At 49.3% G+C, this 15,608-nt stretch overlaps 1 protein-coding gene across 1 annotated transcript in view; it reads left to right on the plus strand.

Moving 5' to 3' along the window:
- The first annotated feature begins 2,695 nt into the window (after positions 1 to 2,695).
- TMEM184B (transmembrane protein 184B) overlaps positions 2,696 to 15,608 on the plus strand; it is a 69,481-nt gene continuing 56,568 nt past the window's right edge. Inside the window, exon 1 of the mRNA XM_075068289.1 lies at positions 2,696 to 2,714. The gene's annotated coding sequence lies outside the window, so the exon portion shown is untranslated. The remainder of the gene's footprint in view (positions 2,715 to 15,608) is intronic.

Below are 15,608 nucleotides of genomic sequence, written 5' to 3' on the forward strand. Positions count from 1 at the left end.
AGGAACATGTTTGATTAAAATTACTGGAAAAAAAGCACATGGCCAGAGCACCTAAAAATAAAGCTGATCTGGTCTTCAGAGTCATGGTGCAGCCAGCGCTGTGGCCTTGGTGTGGGGAAAGCTGTGAGAAATATGATTCGGGGGTCTTTTGGTACCTGGACTGGAGAAGTTTAGTGTGTGTGTTAGACTCCAGGAAAGAATGATAGTGAGGTTTCCACTTTGTAAATTTATGTACACGCTGTTGTCCCGTTAAACATGATTTGTCTCTGTCAAGGCGTTGATCGATCAAAATCAAATCCTGCTGCAGATAATTTCAGTTTCTTCCTCTAGCTTGAAAAATGTTGTCATGAATATAAATGTACTGTACGGGGAAAGGGAAAGTCCATGTTGTAGTTCCAGACAACTGAGATCCAAATTTGGACCTTGTGTAAGTGGGACTAACTGCTCTTGAAGTTCATTCTTCCAAGTCTGCATCTGGTCCCTGTGGCGATCTCGCTGTCTTGCCTGCCCGGAAGCCAATTTTAATTCTGAAATATTTTATTTCTAAGTACTGACTCCTACAGTTACACCATTTTGAATAAACAGCCGGATGAGAGTTCAATTTCCTGATAGTCATCAAACTTTTAAAATTTGCTTTAAAAACAAAAACCTGGGACTAAATGACTGTCAACTCATGAATCCTTCCAGCTTCATCTGTTAGCCATGTGGAGACAGCTGCACCTTCAACTTAAAAGCCTATAATTTGTTGGGCCATTTTAGTAGCTCGCTCCGACAGCCTCTGTGCATGATAGCCATGGAGCATTAGAACCCATCCCCAAAATCAGGAGACTCACAGGTGTGTTTTAGAACCTCCGTAGCGCCCTTCCCTGTGCTTTTTAAGGTAATGGAGTGAAACTTGAATCCTTCGTTTTCTAACGTTTGTTTCCTGTGGAAGGCCCGGTGGGGGCTCAGAGGTAACTTAGCCCCTCACTGCTGCCTTTCTGCATGTTCTCTATTCCTGTAAATTTGGGATGTGTGGGGATAAAGATACTTGCCTCCCTAGTGAAGTCCCTTGATCTATGGATGAAAAGCATTATCTAGACTTGTGGTGGTACATCTTGTCTGAATGGCTCAGAGGGTAGTGCCACAGCTTGGATAATCACAATTCCCATTCTGGGGGGCACTTCCAATTTTCATGTAATTATTTGGATAATAAGACTATATCTGTAAAGTTCACCTCTTCCTTGCTGGGGACAAGGACCAGTCTCTAAAAGCAGCATCAATAGCAGAAAGCACCGTCACTGCACCTCTGTCCTGACATGGAGCGCCTCCTGCTAGTCCAGCCCTGGGACCCAGCAACACTTTATTTTTATTTTTTTTTGTCCTCACAGGGATGGATCAAAATCTATTTATACTTTATCGCTTGGGCAGAGGATCCTCTTCTTCTGCTGTTCTTTTGTAACGTTGTCTTTCAGATTTGCCCACTCCCACCTGCTCATGGGAGGAATTAATCTGACACAAATGGAAATGTCTCACTCGGAGGTTGCAGGTTTTAATGTAACTGTGCAGTGTAATAAGTGCTAGTACATTTTACAGATGTTTAATTAAAATTATCTAGATGTCCATAGTATTCACCCACTGTACAAAAGAGCTGAGAGAGCTCTGTGACAGTAAGGAGCTGCAGGCCAGCTGCTGCCCTGAATTGGGTAGCAATTTAAAATCACAGATAAATGGAGCCACAGTATTTGCTTAGGGATCTATCATCCTTGCTAGAGGAATAGGTTAGAAATGTGTTTGTTTGCTCTCACCAGCAATAAAGCACAGCTAATCAGCGTTGGCTTTTGTCCTGCCCTTTGGTGGAAGGGAACAGCTGCGCTGGGTTTGGTTCTCTGGTTCTCTCTTTTAGTGGAACTTGCTGAAAGCGTTAAAGGTGAAGTGCAAAGAAACAAATGTTTCCTCTTACTGTTTCTGTAAAGATGTAGGATTCCACAGTGGGGTTCTTGTATCCCTTTCTTTGCTGGAAGGACCTTGGTCAGATCCTTGAAGAACGAGAATAGTGGTTGGCCCCTGGAGTGGAGCTGCCACTCTCCTAGCTGAGGGCAGAGTGGATGGTGAGTCTCTGGTTGTAGTGCGAGAGAGCTGTGGTTCGCATTGCAGCCTCCTCACAATCTAGGTCCTCCCAATAATATCCCCAAGGTCCTCCAGCAAACAAGAAGGGAAGACCTGCTATTTCTAACTAAAAATTCACGTGTGCAGGGAAATCAGGGAGAGCAGGGCTGAGTGGTGAGGCAGCCTTAATACATAACAAAGAAAAAGAATAAAGGGTAAAAACAATTGAAGGTGGCAGGGGAAGGCTAAGATGGCGAGACAGGCAAATTGTCTGCAATTTGTCTAGCTAAAAAACTCCACTCCCAAGCTGGGTCTATCCTGGTTATACACTATGTATGTATCTTGTGAACCTTGTAACCGATACTTGTAATCTCTTACAGCTCATGCCTGACCCCGGATATATAGTACCTTCCTTCTTAACTTGTGTTAATTTGATTTTAAACATTAGCTTTAATACGTTTTTAAATTTATTAGGAACGTAGGGAACACCACATGAGACCAAATCAATGATCTTTCTAGTCCACTGGCCTGTCTCTGACTATGACAATGCAGACTGCTTCAGAGGAAAATTACTTCCAGTTTCAACACACCTAAAAGGGCAATGTTATATTGCTGAAGTGAAGGAGGTGAGTGTCACCTTGACATCAAATGCTCATCAGTGTATGCCATGGAATGGGTGGATTAATAGCCTTTGTAATTGCTATCCTGGCACATGTCATTGCCAATGCTATTCTTAGTCAAAGAAACAACTAATCCTTGTTAGAATCTTACTTCAATAATTTCATGTGATTGTGAGTTCCACAGGTTTATTATAGGCTACTAAGAAGTTCCATGAAGTAATTCTATTACACTTCAGATGCTCATCATCAAGTATGTGCATGCACGCGCGCACACACACACACCATTTACATCCTTTATAGAAATTGTATACACAGTTACATCCTTCCTGTTTGTGTATTTTGATGCCTGTGCTATCCCAGTAATCCAGCTGGATTATTCTGGAAGTAAATCTTTATCAGACAGGGTGGGAAGGGAAAAGGGAGGATCTATATGCTAAGAGCTTGGGCATGAGGTATTGGAAATCCAGTCTCTCTTTGCAGAATCCCAAAACACTTAACGCACTTTCTAGACATTAAAACACACACATCTCAAAAGAATCCATCATCTAGGTGATGCTTCATTCAGTTGTACATGCTATAACTAATGCTGATTTCAGACCATGAAGCTAAATATTCCTCTCCCAAAATCTGCAGGCCTAGCATCTTGTGCTCTGCTTGTTCCCTCTGCCTGTGATGCTGTAGTGTTTGAGAGACTGCTGCATTCTTGCTCTTGTGTTCAGCATGACTGAGTTTCTCTTAGGTATTCCCTGTACATTCCTTCTCTGGTTGGTGAATATGAAAAAATTATATATATATAGGTGTGCGCATTGTCGTCTTAAAGATCAGCTAGTTGTATGTGCATGGATTGGGGGGAGTATTTGGTTAGTGGGGAACCTATTGTCTCTTGAGAAACAGCTGTTTTTTATATATATAAAAATCATAAAGAGTTTGAGTATCTCAAAACACTTTGTCAAAGGGAGAGAGATGTGAACAGAAATAGACAAGGGACCAAACATGTTTTCAGCAGGTGGAAGATGGTGGCTATATCTGGACAAGTTTGGATAAAATAGCTCTAGGGAAGGTATGGTATTCTTCTAAGAAGTGCCTGTTTACCCTTCATAATCCATTTAGCAGTACCTTTTAAAATAGGAAGTGGTGAACTGTCTCTCTTTAAGTAGTGCCTGCCTGCTTTTGCAGGGAGAAAGGTACCAAGGTGTAGTCAAATAATAGCTTGGTTGGTTCTGGGGAGAGAGTGTTATTGGGGTAACTTCCTTTTATAGTGAAGCCACTGGTTACGTGGATGCAAGGGGGTAATTAGGTGGGGATGCCCAGGGCATGAGGGGGCACTGCCTCTTTAAAGATAAAACATACAAAAAGTTGGGCTTGTACTTTATGAAATATAGACATTAGAAGGGTTTTTAATTTATCGATTGTTTGTTTTATATTAGAAATTCAGGTCCTGGTTAGACTGGATGATTAACTTGACAGAAGTAGTGCAATATCATCTTAGGAGTTAAAACAGCTATGATGAAAGGTAGAGAATCTTAGTCAGACTGCTTGAAATTCTTGGCATTTTTGTATTAACGTGTATCTAAATTAGGGCTGTCAAGCAATTTAAAAAAATTAATCTCAATTAATCGTCCTGTTTAAACAATAATAGAATACCATTTATTTAAATATTTTTGGATGTTTTCTACATTTTTAAATGTATCAATTTCAGTTACAACACAGAATACAAAGTGTACAGTGCTCACTTTATATTTATTTTTATTACAAATATTTGCACTATAAAAAACCCAAAAGACAGTATTTTTTTAATTCACCTAATACAAGTACTGTAGTGCAATCTCTGTCACGAAAGTTTGAATTTACAAATGTAGAATTATGTACAAAAAATAACTGCACTCAAAACCAAAACAATGTAAAACTTTAGAGCCTACAACTCCACTCAGTCCTACTTCTTCAGCCAATCACTCAGACAAACAAGTTTGTTGACATTTGCAGGAGATAATGCTGCCCACTTCTTGTTTACAATGTCACCTGAAAGTGAGAACAGGCGTTCGCATGGTACTTTTGTAGCTGGCATTTCAAGGTATTTATGTGCCAGATATGCTAAACATTTGTATGCCCCTTCATGCTTTAGCCACCATTCCAAAGGACACTCTTTCATGCTGATGATACTCATTAAAAAAAAATAATGCATGAATTAAATTTGTGACTGAACTTCATGGAGGAGAATTGTATGTCTCCTGCTCTGTTTTACCCACATTCTGCCAGATATTTAATGTTCTAACAATCTCAGATGATGACCCAGCACACGTTGTTTGTTTTAAGAACACTTTCATTGCAGATTTGACAAAACACAAAGAGGGTACCAATATGAGACATCTAAAAATAGCTACAGCACTCCACCCAAGGTTTAAGAATCTGAAGTGCTGTCCAAAATCTGAGAGGGACTAGGTATGGGGCATGCTTTGCGAAGTCAACAGAACAACACTCAGATGTGGACACTACAGAACCCAGACCACCAAAAAACTAAATCAACCTTCTGCTGGTGGCATCTGACTCATGATGATGAAAATGAACATGCATCGGTCTGCACTGCTTTGGACCATTATCAGCGTCCTCTGGAATGGTGATTGAAGCATGAAGGGACACATGACTCTTTAGTGCATGTGTCATGTAAATATCTTGTGATGCTGGGTACAACAGTGCCATGTGAATGCCTGTTCTCACTTTCAGGTGACATTGTAAATAATAAGTAGGCAGCAGTATCTGTTGATGGAGGCATCCAATGAATAGCAGCAAAGAAAGCCAAGGTATAGTAAATGGATTCTCAGTTCTAATGTTTCCTCTCTCTGCATCCTGTGCAGCTGGGCATGCAATGGCTGAGGAAGTATAATATTCTTCTTCGAGTGCTTGCTCATATCTATTCCAGTTAGGTGTGCACGCACCGCGTGCACGTTTATCAGAGACTTTTTACCCTAGCAACACTCGGTGGGCCGGCAGGTCGCCCCCTGGAGTGGCACCGCCATGGCGCCTGATATACATCCCTGCCGGGCCATCCGCTCCTCAGTTCCTTCTTACCTCCCGTGTCGGTCGTTGGAACAGTGGAGTGCGGCTTAGCTGATCTCCACCTCCCTAGCGATTCGCTCGTTTGTATAGTTATCGTGTACATAGTTCATTTCTATAGTTCTAGTTAACATTTAAATTAGTAGTTCTTATAGTTGTGTATATAGTTAAAGAGGAGCGGGGGCTCGCCCCTTCTCCTCCCCCGGTACCGGGGCCCAAGCCCGGTTCACCAGGCTTCAAACCCTGCGCAGCCTGTCATTGGCCGATGCCCACAGGAGACCCGCACGACTCCTGTTTAAAGTGCCTAGGCGAATCCCACCTTGCGGACAAGTGCCGAATCTGCAAGGCGTTCAAGCCCCGGACAAAGAGAGAGTGAGACATTCGCCTGAAGCAGCTTTTGATGGAGGCAGCGCTAACTCCTCCATCCTCGGCACCGACTCCGGCACCGGGAACAAGTGCCTCCTCCGCTCCGGACCGCCCGGCACCAGTAAAGGCTCCTTGGCACCACCCTTCACCGGCCCAACCCTCTGGCCGGCACCGCTCCCTCTCCCTGAGGAGCAAGAGGCACAAGGCTCCTGCGGCACCTACAGCTACACCGCAGTCAGAGCGTATCTCCAAGACAGACCACCCGGCACCGTCAACTGCCGCGGCACCGCTTATCTCTGCACCGTTGATTCTGGTCTCACAGGAGCCGTTGAGTCCGGTGCCTACCAGCTCCCTGGTACGTGCTGCAGTTGAGCTCGTCGTGCCCTCCACGCCGGAGACCTTCTCCACGGCGGAGGACCTAATTGCTCTAACAGAGTCTGAGCTGCCCTAACCCCTGGCACCGCCGGTGCGGGTTATTCAGTCATTGTGCAAGCCCACTATGGTGTGACCACCTTCCCCGGGCACCACTGAACACCGTTGGTCCCGATCTAGATCCTGCGGTCACTCTGTCCCGACATCGCTCCCGATCCCGGCGCCGCTCGCAGTCCTGGTACCGTTCTCCATCCCGGTACCGGTCGTACTCGCAGCACCGCTCGAGATCCAGGTCTCCGTCGTGGTACTCTCGGCACCGGTCCAGATCCCAGCACCGCCATACCTCTCGCAGCCGATCCCAGCATGACGATGTAAGGCACTGGTCGACCTCCCGGCACCGCGCTGGTTGCCAGTCCCGGTCCCGCTCCCGGTACTGCCGCGGTTCCCGGTACCGTTCGCCGGTACCGTGCAGAGATGAGTTCTGTGGACGGAGAGACCTGTCCCAATGAACTTCAGCTCCTCTGTGGCCATCGTGTCATCCGTCCGCCTCCTCACACGTGGACAGTGCCTCCTACGGGGGTTTAGATACGCAGGCCCATCCAGACCACGGACCACCTCAGTGGTCCTTTTGGACACCTTGGGCCTATCGCCAAGCCCAAGGCGAACCAACGGGCCCATCACACTCCGGCCACTCAGAGCACCGTGCACCAGAGGCCACAGTCAGCAGACCTCCCCCCACTGGTACGGAGGAAGCCACTGCACACGCACCGGAACAGCATGATCTTCCGGAGACAGAGGTCCCCCAGGATGAGGCGTCAGTCCAGGACCCATTCATCCCAGGACTGTCATCCTCTTCTTCCCCGGATGAGGCGGTAGCGGGCACATCATCATCGGGGCCTCCTCCGATTGACCTCCTATCACACCAGGATCTTCTGCGGCGTGTTGGCCAGAATATCAGCCTTCCAGTAGAGGAGGTTCCTGAGGTGAAGGACCCGGAGATTAGCATATTATCTGCGGAAACACCAACCAGAGTGGCCCTCCCCTTCATCCGTTCGATCCAGGCCAGATCAGACACTATCTGGCAGTCCCCGGCTTCCATTCCACCCACAGCCAGGGGAGTAGAACGAAAATACATGGTGCCTTCTAAGGGGTATGAGTACCTCTACGTGCACCCCGCCTCCTGCTCGTTGGTGGTACAATCAGTCAACGAACGGGAGCGCCACGGCCAACAAGCCCCCGCGGCAAAATCTAAGGAGGCCAAGCGCATGGATTTATTGGGCCGGAAGATCTACTCCGCTGGAGGCCTTCAGCTCCGCGTGGCGAACCAACAAGCCCTCTTAAGCCGATATAGCTACAATACCTGGGAGGCGGTCAGCAAGTTTACCGAGTTGGTTCCACAGGACTCCCGTCAGGAGTTTACAGCTCTCCTAGAGGAGGGGAAGAGGGTTGCGAGAACCTCCTTGCAAGCCTCACTAGATGCCGCCGATTCGGCAGCTAGAACGGTTGCCTCTGGCATAGCCATGCGACGCATATCATGGTTGCAAGTGTCTGGCCTACCACCTGAGCTGCAATACACCATACAAGACTTGCCATTTGATGGACAAGGTTTGTTCTCGCAAAAGACAGACCCCAGACTAGAGTCTGAAGGACAACCGGGTTATTATGCGTTCGTTGGGAATGCATACACCCCAGACTCGGAGACAGTCATTCCGCTCCCAACCTCAGCGCCCTTACCCCCCACCTCGGCCAAGACAAGATTTTGCCCGAAGACAGATGTCAGTCTGGACCTCAAGGCGCAACAATTCCGTCCGCACCAAGCACCGGGACCCAAAGCAAACTTTTGAGGGTGCGCCCGAGAGCAGTTACCTACCTCCCCAGATCCCTTCCAGTTTTACAACCGCCTTCCCCGTCTCCCGGTGGTCCAGTTGACTTCAATCGCTGGTCTATGTACAGTGAGCTTGATACCATTTCAGTTTGTTGACCCCCTCTCCCCCCCCCGCTCAGTCCCTCTTCAGGACCCCTGTCACGACCAACTCCTCATTCAGAGGTTTGCAGGCTCCCTCAATCGGAGTATAGAGGAGGTACCGGAGAGTTAAAGGCAAGGGTTTTAATTCCGATATTCCTAATTCCCAAGGCAAAGGGCCTCCGGCCCATCCTGGACCTGCGAGGACTGAACAATTCACAAAAGTTCAAGTTCCGCATGTAACCCTGGACAATCAATGTCCCTGGGAACCATCATTCCTTCCCTGGATCCCGGAGATTGGTACGCCACTCTCGACATGAAGGACGCATATTTCCACATTGCAATTTATCCCCTGCATAGGAGGTATCTGCACTTTGTGGTAAATCAGGGTCACTACCAGTTTACTGTCCTCCCCTTTGGTCTTTCCTCGGCCCCTTGCGTCTTCATGAAGTGTATGGCGGTCGTCGCTGCTTCCCTGCGCCGTTGTCGAATACACGTCTTCCCTTACCTCAACGACTGGCTTATCTGACGGACCTCCGAGGCACAAGTCATCAGCCATGTCGCCATCATCAGGGAGCTGTTTGTGCATCTAGGCCTGATCATCAATTTGGACAAGTCCACTCTGGTGCCTACGCAGAGGATAGAATTTATCGGGACAATGCTGGACTCTAACCTTGCAACGGCCAGTTTACCCCCACACCGGTTTCAGGCCATAGTCTCCCTTGTTAAGTCTTCAGAGTTTTTTCCAGCTACCTCTGCTCATACTTGCCTTGATCTCCTCGGGCACATGGCTGCATGCACTTTCGTCACAAAGCATGCCAGACTGCAAATGCGCCCTCTACAAATCTGGCTTGCTTCAATCTATCGGCCGGGCAGAGACGCCATAGACGTTATTCTGACAGTTCCGCCGGATGTTCTAGGCTCCCTCAACTGGTGGAGGACATCATCCCGAGTGCGTGCGGGCCTGCCGTTTCATCCTCCCCAAGCCTCCACGTCCCTAACAAAGGACGCGTCCTCACTGGGCTGGGGTGCTCACCTAGGGTACCTGCGCACCCAAGGCCTTTGATCACCCCGGGAATTGAAGCTTCACATCAATGTCGGAGAGCTGAGAGTGGTCTGGCTGGCATGCCAAGCGTTCCAGCGCCATCTACAAGGCCGTTGTGTTGCAGTGTTCACGGACAACACAACGGCCATGTATTACATCAACAAGCAGGGAGGGACTCGCTCCTCCCCCTTGTGTCAGGAAACGATCCGACTGTGGGACTTCTGCATAGCCCACTCCATAAATCTAGTGCCATCCCTCCTCCCAGGGGTACGGAACACACTCGAAGATCACCTGAGCAGGTCCTTCCTGTCACACGAATGGTCCGTCCGTCCGGACGTTCTCCATTCGATTTTTACGGAGGTGGGGCTTTCCCCACATAGACCTGTTTTGCATCCAGAATGAACAGGAAATGCCAGGTGTTCTGCTCCCTACAGGGTCACTCCCCGGGCTCTCTGTCAGACGCGTTCCTGATTCCATGGACGGGCCACCTCTGTTATGGCTTCCCACTGTTTCCTCTCCTCCACAGAGTCCTACTCAAGCTCCGCAGGGACAAAGCCCACCTTATCCTGATCGCCCCGGCTTGGCCGAGGCAGCAGTGGTACACCATGCTGCTCGATCTGTCCCTGTCAGACCCAATTCCCCTACCACTCTGGCCGGACCTGATCACGCAAGACTTCGGCAGGCTGCACCATCCGAACCTGCAGTCCCTTCATCTGACAGCATGGCTCCTGTTTGATTAAACCAGTCGGAGTTGCATTGTTCTGCCTCAGTGCAACAGGTGCTGCTGGGAAGCAGGAAGCCCTCCACGCGCTCGACATACCTCGCTAAATGGAAGCGCTTCTGCCACTGGTCCTCCCAGCACGGCCATTCTCCGCATTCTGTATTAGTCCCCACTATCCTGGACTATGTATGGTGTCTCAAAGAGAAGGATCTGGCGATCTCCTCTCTACGAGTGCATCTTGCGGCTATATCCACCTTCCATCCTGGGGAAGCTGGCAGTTCCGTTTTTTCCCACCCTATAGTTTCCAGATTCTTCAAAGGCTTGGAACGACTCTACCCCCAGGTTAAACCCCTAACCCCTACCTGGGACCTGAACCTCGTCTTAACCAGGCTCATGGGGGCTCCCCCTTTGGGCACATGCTCGCTGCTGTACCTGTCCTGGAAAACAGCATTCCTAGTCGCTGTCACCTCGGCTAGACGAGTCTCAGAACTTCGAGCACTGACTGTGGATCCTCCATATATGGTGTTCCATAAGGACAAGGTACAGCTGCGACCGCACCCAGCGTTCCTCCCTAAGGTCGTCTCCGCCTTTCACGTTAACCAGGACATCTTTCTGCCAGTCTTCTTTCCAAAGCCGCATTCATCAAATCCGGCTTATGGACCCAATAGAACTTAGTGTCCCCCGTAAAGGCTTACGGTCTCCCGGGAACACGATTCCACGACAGACTCGCTAACTGTCGGACCACATTAATCGTCCTATGCACGTCGCCGCTCGCCATATCATTCCTCAACTCCACCTCCATACGTCCATCCAAGGACGCGTAACACCTCACTACCACGCTAGAGACTCAACAGAGATAAGTGGTACCAAATGCACACGGGCCAAAGGCCATCTTCCATCCACACACTAAACTCGTGCCCCACACCCTCCATTCCAGCGACCCGCTAATCGCCCCAAACCCCCATCCAGTGCCCAACCTCAGGACCCCAAACCACATTCAGGCCCCTAAAACCGTACGGGCACGGAAACACCCGAAACCTGAAAGCTTCACACTCTAATTGCTCCGAAGGCAGACGAGAAAGAGCTGCTCTTCCAAGGGCACCAAAAACGCGTTCCAACCACTCCTACCAAGGAAACACGTCTCATTCCGAGATATCTCACCCGGAAAACACACAACGTCCATGTATCAATAACCAAACATCAACAAGCCAGCAGAGGGACAGCCCGCAACCCACACAGAAGCCCCCCTTGTCAATCACGACACACATCTAATACCTATCTCAGCAGATGGCACTCCTACAGAGACTACGCACACTCACAAAATCTAAGTGCCATCCACTCCTCCCATGCGGTAACGGCCAACACACTAACGACCTAGATCACCTGAGCAGGCTGCGCAAATACCGCTACTACCGAATCAGACACTCACCGTGCCGTCCAAAAACCCGGCCCACCCAGACTTCTCATTCGATATTTTCACGGAGATGGGCAGCCTACTCCAACATACGAAATCATGCATTGACAATCCCTACGAAGAACACAAAATGCAGGGCTGCTCTGCAAACCCAACCACGTCACCAGCCGTCGGCCCGATCACCCTCATCAGCCCACCAATTCCTATCCCCAATAGAACCGGCCACTACCCCTAGTTACTCCGGTCTTCCACCACCTAACATGCCTTCCCAAACATCCACAGCAGTCCCACCTCGAAGGCCCTCCGTCACACGGACACTAAGGCCACAGCCCACCTTATCCTGACGCTCTATCAAGTTCCAGCTGAGAGCCACGCACGGCAGCATGGCACACTCACCAATCCATACTGCCCGATATCTGAATCCCTTCATGACAGACCCAATACAAATCCCCTATTATCACGACTCTGGCCCTAACGGCCAAAGCCTAATCCAAAACGCCAAGAATCGCAGTGGTCCCAAACACAGCCCAAAAACATGTCAGCCCAACTCAGACCCAAAAACCCATTCCATCCCCTAATCACCACAAAAACATTCCAGTCCTACCGTAGGACACGCATCAATACCAGCCACACCATCTCCCACACTCGCACGTCCTCATATACATCTGACAGCTAGGCCCTGTTTGATTAAACCAGTCGAGTTGCATTGTTCTGCTCAGTCAACAGGTTGCTGCGGAAGCAGGAAGACCGCCCCGCCTCGACAACCCTCGCTAAATGGAAGCGCTTCTGCCACTGGTTCCCAGCACGCGCATTCTCCCCATTCTGTACTAGTCCCCACTACCGGGACATGTATGGTTACTCATAGAAGAGAAGACTGGCGATCTCCTCTCTACGAGTGCATCTTCGGCTATATCACCTTCCAATCCTGGCGAGCTGGCAGTTCCGTTTTTCCCACCCTATATATCCAGATCTTCAAAGGCTTGAACGCTCTCTACCCCCAGTTAAACCCCTAACCCTAACCTGGGACCTGAACCTCGTCTTAACCAGGCTCATGGGGGCTCCCCCTTGGCACATGCTCGCTGCTGACCTGTCCTGGAAAACAGCATTCTAGTCGCTGTCACCTCGGCTAAGACGAGTCTCAGAACTCGAGCACGACTGTGGATCCCTCCATTAATATGGTGTTCCATAAAGGACAGGTACAGCTGCGACCGCACCCGCGTCCTCCTAAGGTCGTCTCCGCTTCTCACGTTAACCAGGACATCTTCTCCAGTCTCTTTCCAAAGCCGCATTCATCACGACGAGAACAGCAGCTCCATACTTGGATGCCGTAGGCTCTCGCCTCTACACTGAGGAACCAGACCTCGGCGCTTCACCTCAGCTATTTGGTGCGGTGGCAGAACGTACGAAGGGCATGCAATCTCTCCAACTATGCATCTTGGGTTACATCCTGTATTTCGGGCTTGCTAGACTGTGGCTATGTCAAACTGGCATCTGACCGCCCACTCCACTCTGGCTCAAGCCTCATCTGCCGCGTTCTTGGCCCATGTCCCATACAGGAAATCTGCGCGCGGCCCACCTGTCTTGCCATCCACACTTTAGGATGTCACTGGCCATTGTCCAACAGTCTAGAGACGATGCTGCCGTTCGTAGTCTCAAGCGGTCTCTACAGTTCGTGCAATGTCCGCTCGACCCCACCGCCTAGGAAGGCTTGGGAATCACTACTGGATGGATAGAGCAAGCACTCGAAGAAAAAGAAAGAATGTTACCACTCGAAGAAGAAAAGACGGTTACTCACCTTTGTAACTGTTGTTCTTTGAGATGTGTTGCTCATATCCATTCCACACCCGCCCTCCTTCCCCACTGTCGGAGTAGCCGGCAAGAAGGAACTGAGGAGTGGATGGGCCGGCAGGGGTATATATCAGGCGCCATAGCGGTGCCACTCCAGGGGGTGACCTGCCGGCCTACCGAGTGTTGCTAGGGTAAAAAGTCTCCGAATGTGCACGCGGCGTGTGCATGCCAACTGGAATGGATATGAGCAACACATCTCGAAGAACAACAGTTACAAAAGTGAGTAACCGTCTTTTAGAAACTCATTTAATGGTAGTAACGAACAGTGTGAGGGAAGGAAGCTGTCAAAGGCTCAGCCTCTCTGGGATGGAGTGAGGGGTCCTACGGCACGTTCTGGGGGGAATGTCCACAGGTGCTCCAGGAAAAAACAGCCCAGACCACCTCCTACACTCATTATTTTCTTAAATGTGGGCCAATTCACCCCTATATTCACACTATCTATACACCATTGTAATCGTTGTAGAAAATATGCTGTGAGAGGTATTTGAAGACTAATAACTTGCTGGTTAATAATATCATGGTGAAATGTATGTGGCAGCACTGTATGTAAAGTTATGGATATAAATACACTTCAGTCGTGATTTCAGTTTACCAGACAAGTCTGGGGAGGGGGTAAACCTGTTTTGCAGAGACAAATGACAAGCTGGTGTCTCTAGCCAGCTGTCATTGAAACTGATGTGCAATCACCTATCAAATGGTCAGTCGTTGGCAAGGAAGGGGGTAAGCAACAAACATCTGCATCTTTGCAAACAGCAGCATGGAATCTTTCGTCACCTGACTCCTGCTCTCTAGCCCCATAGCAAGAATGAACTTTATCTAGGGGCAACCCTCAGAAAAATGCATTTCAAAGGCTGACTGAAGTTAAATGAGGGGTAAAACACCCCCAGTTATGTCTCCCTAGCCATCTCTCTTTCCTTTACCTAAGAAGAATATGGGCAATGGGAGTTGAAACTTGGTCAGTAATATTGCTGGAAATCTGTGGTAGGAATTTTATCTTGAAAAAGTCTAGTTTAAGTTTTTAGCACTTAACTCTCTCTTTTTCTCTTAATTCCTTATTTGTATTAACTTAAAATCTATTTCTTTGTAGATAAATATACGTGTTTTAGTCTTTAATCAAAATTAATCTAGTATTGTGAACTGTGTGGGTAACTCCATTTAGGGTAGCAGACTGTTGTATATTGACTCCGTTAGGGGTAACAGATCTAATATATCCAGACTGTCCAGGAGAGGACTGGGGAAAATCCAGTAGTGGGAGTACATTGAAATAACCCTGCAACCAAGGTGGCTGGAAACCAGTATGTGACTGGTGGTTTGCAGATAGGCTGCTGGACTTAGGGTGACCAGGTGTCTGGTGTTGGACTAGAACACGAGGTTGAAAAGGAATCCTGACGGCTCTGGTCAGCACCGCTGACCAGGCCATTGAATGTCCAATTCGTGGCGCCACAACAGGACTGGCAGGCTCCCTACTAGTGCTGTGCCATAGCTCCCAGGTCCGGAAGCAGCTGGCATGTCTGGCTCCTAGCCTTAGGGATTGCCGGGGGGCCGCATGCTGCCTTGCCCTCAGGCGCAGCTCCCATTGTCTGGGTCAGGGCAAGGGAGGAACTAGCACCATTTGCGAGCACACAGCAGCGGCTATTGAGAGGTCGCGTGGAATGTGCATCTCCCACTGCTGCCCAGCGCTCTTCTCCTCATGTGGCTGGGCTCGAGCTGTGGGGCGCACCCTGCTGTGAACTGCAGTCTGTTGCCCCATCGCTGGCACCCAGGAGTTAGAGGTATGTGTATCCCTGTCTCCGAGTGCTGGTAATGGGGCTGCACCCCATCCCCCTCACTGCATTCCTCCCTGTCCCAAACCCCCCATGCACTCCCATCCCCCCCGTCATTGCATCCCTCCCCATCCTAACCTCCCTGCTCCTTCATCCCCCTCACTGCATCCCTTTCTGTCCTACCCCCTGCCCTTCCATCCCCCATCATTATATCCATCCCTTCTTCTTCGAGTGCTTGCTCATATCCATTCCAGTTAGGTGTGTGCGCGCCGCGTGCACGTTCGTCGGAAGATTTTTACCCTAGCAACACTCGGTGGGTCGGCAGGGCGCCCCCTGGAGTGGCGCCGCTATGGTGCC

The sequence above is a fragment of the Chelonoidis abingdonii genome, chromosome 1 (assembly GCF_003597395.2).
Source record: "Chelonoidis abingdonii isolate Lonesome George chromosome 1, CheloAbing_2.0, whole genome shotgun sequence".
Lineage (NCBI taxonomy): Eukaryota > Metazoa > Chordata > Testudines > Testudinidae > Chelonoidis > Chelonoidis abingdonii.